The sequence below is a fragment of the Pteropus vampyrus genome, unplaced genomic scaffold, assembly GCF_000151845.1.
Source record: "Pteropus vampyrus isolate Shadow unplaced genomic scaffold, Pvam_2.0 Scaffold88, whole genome shotgun sequence".
Lineage (NCBI taxonomy): Eukaryota > Metazoa > Chordata > Mammalia > Chiroptera > Pteropodidae > Pteropus > Pteropus vampyrus.
The window spans coordinates 6,178,959-6,181,531 of record NW_011888869.1 but is presented as its reverse complement, the minus strand read 5'-3'; the positions used below and the strand labels follow the sequence as shown (position 1 = coordinate 6,181,531).

Sequence of the window (2,573 nt, the reverse complement as noted above, 5' to 3'; positions counted from 1 at the left end):
ACAGTTGAATGCCAGAGTGCTCAAGGCCTGGCACATCTGTCTGCTATGAAAAGGCATTTTTTCCCAATGTTTCTGGGCACACTGATAACAACAAACAGGGGGAGACCTCCTCTTCTCAATACATTTTGATTGGCAGTTCTCTTGTGCTGAGTATGGTCGTATGGTGCCTAGTGTGACTGGCTCTGTCTGAAATAATAGATCATGTGGATTCAAAGCCTAGTTCAATGTTCTGCCATCTTATTATTGGAAAGAGAGAGAATGTAAATGGAATTTCAGTCAGGTTTTTATGTTTTCCTCTGCAGCTGCAAGCTTCAGCTAAAAATCATCTACCTTTTCTATATCATCTAGATTATTATGAATCTCATAATCCAAATTCATATTTCAATTTTTTGGGGCCCCTGATATAGAAAAGAGCTGTGGGGGAAAATACCACTTTTAATTCACATAAACAACATGAATTTCCCCAATATAGTTCTCTTTTTACTTTCCATAAAATACTCTCCAATTCCTAAGAAAATTCTTATTGTTTATAAAGAAGATATATATTCATTTGATTCCCACACTTTTCTAATATTGATTCTAGTATCTAATTTCTTTAGATGAATAACAGATGCCAGTATAGTAGAGGACAATGGATTTTTAAAAATCAACCAAATTCACTTTCTGCAATTAATGTAAAATTAACACGTTTAATAGACTTACGTGTATATCGCGGAGTAATTTAAACATATAGAATATACTTTATCTGGAAAAAAAAGTTGAAATATTTTGTGCAAATTCCTGAAATCTTTTTCTCATGGACTCGTCCCACCAGGTGTAAGGAACCATCATCCGGGCTCCCACTTTGACCCATAATGGATGCCCAAATGCTAGGAGGAGCACTCCAAGGATTCGGTAAACATGATAATTTCTATGATCTTTTACTGTAAATTTTTCACTTTACCTTCTTTTAAGATTGTCATATGGGTGTAAATATTTCATGTCTAACAGAAGACAGATTTTTTTAAGCTGGGCGAAGAAGTAGAAGAAGAAAACAAAACAAAACAAAAACAGTAATGGTAAACAGATTTGTGTCTCTCAAGTATAAATTTGATCTTGATGTTTTTTCCTTAAATCCTTAAACTCTCACTACTAAATAAAATCCCAAACCAAAAATCCTTGATTTAGGATAAAATATCCTTCTTTGCCCTTGTTTTTTCAGCCTGTTTCTTTTGCTACTTACACTTCCGGCTAACTCAAACCTCCTGATATTCCCCCAAATGGATCTGCTTTTCGACATCTCTGGAAACTGGCCCAATAATCCCCCTGGCAGAAAGGCTATTTTCTTCTCCTGTCTACTTTGCATTCAAATTCTCTTCCTTCAAGAATCTCTTTAAATGAGCCTTCCTCTTTAAATCCTTCTTTGGGCACTCCAAACTCAACCAGCTATGCCACCTCCTCGGCACCCTGCTTCTACATCCATGTGTCTATAACCTCATTCTCACGGTGCTTGTTCTTTTTTATCTCACTTGCTCACTGCTCTGTGAGCTCCCAGAGCATGGAGTCTGGCATGTGGCTGTTTAATGAATGGATGTTCAATGAATTAAACTAGAGATTAGAAAAGGGATATATAGAGAAGGGAGGAAAACTTTGGATTCTTGTTTAAAAAATTTAATCTTTATGATATGATATGGTGCTATTAAACATCTCTATATTTTTGTTATGTAAAAGCTGTTTGAAAAGACTGACTCACAAATATTGTGCACAATTTGGTGATGGACAGAGGTGAGGGGGTTTGGGAAGCTGGGAAAATGGGGTGAAGGGTTAAAGAAGTACAAATTAGTAGTTAATAGTTGGTCACTGGGATGGGGAGCACAGCACAGGCAATGCAGTTTTCATTAATATGATGGCTAGTTGGAGGGCCAGAGGAGGGAGGGAGCAATTGGAGAGATCGTTTTATGAACTATATAGATGTCTAACCAATGTACTGTATACTTGAAACTAATTGAAATAAATTTAAAAGAAATGACTCCTGGTGAGTGTGAAGGTAAACACTGACAACATAAAGGATACGTTTGTATAAAACACGCAAAGCCTTTCATAAGAAAGGAAGCTCTTAACTTTAAAGACAAGGTCGCCTTTATGAGAACTACTCTGTGTGTGTGTGTGTGCGCCTGTGCATACACACATTTATTCACTTTGTGTTTTATACACTAGTAGAATCCCATAGGAAAACAATAATGGACTTTAAATATGCTCTCTAAAGTCAACTTTAAGAGTTTGCAAAGCTTTCATGCCTTTTAAAATATCAATGATCACTAGTAAAATATACAGAGATAAGGTAACAAAAAGTTATAGAGATAAGGTAACAAAAAGGATTAACTTTTTCTTCAGGAGAGCCATTTTTGCTTTTAAACTATAGATCAGAGCAATCTAGTCACTGAAAAAATTTGCTCCAGTTTCAATTTTTCTGTCATTGTAATTTTAGGGACAGAATATGTTTTCATTTTGACCACCGTTATTTTTTGGCAGTTTTTTAGGCTGAGGAAATTTAGGAGGTTTTTGTTTTATTGCAGTGTCCACTTTAGCATGTC

At 35.7% G+C, this 2,573-nt stretch overlaps 1 pseudogene; it reads left to right on the top strand.

Annotated features, from left to right (window-relative positions):
* Window positions 1-848: 848 nt before the first annotated feature.
* LOC105294513 overlaps window positions 849-2,573 on the top strand; it is a 42,961-nt pseudogene continuing 41,236 nt past the window's right edge.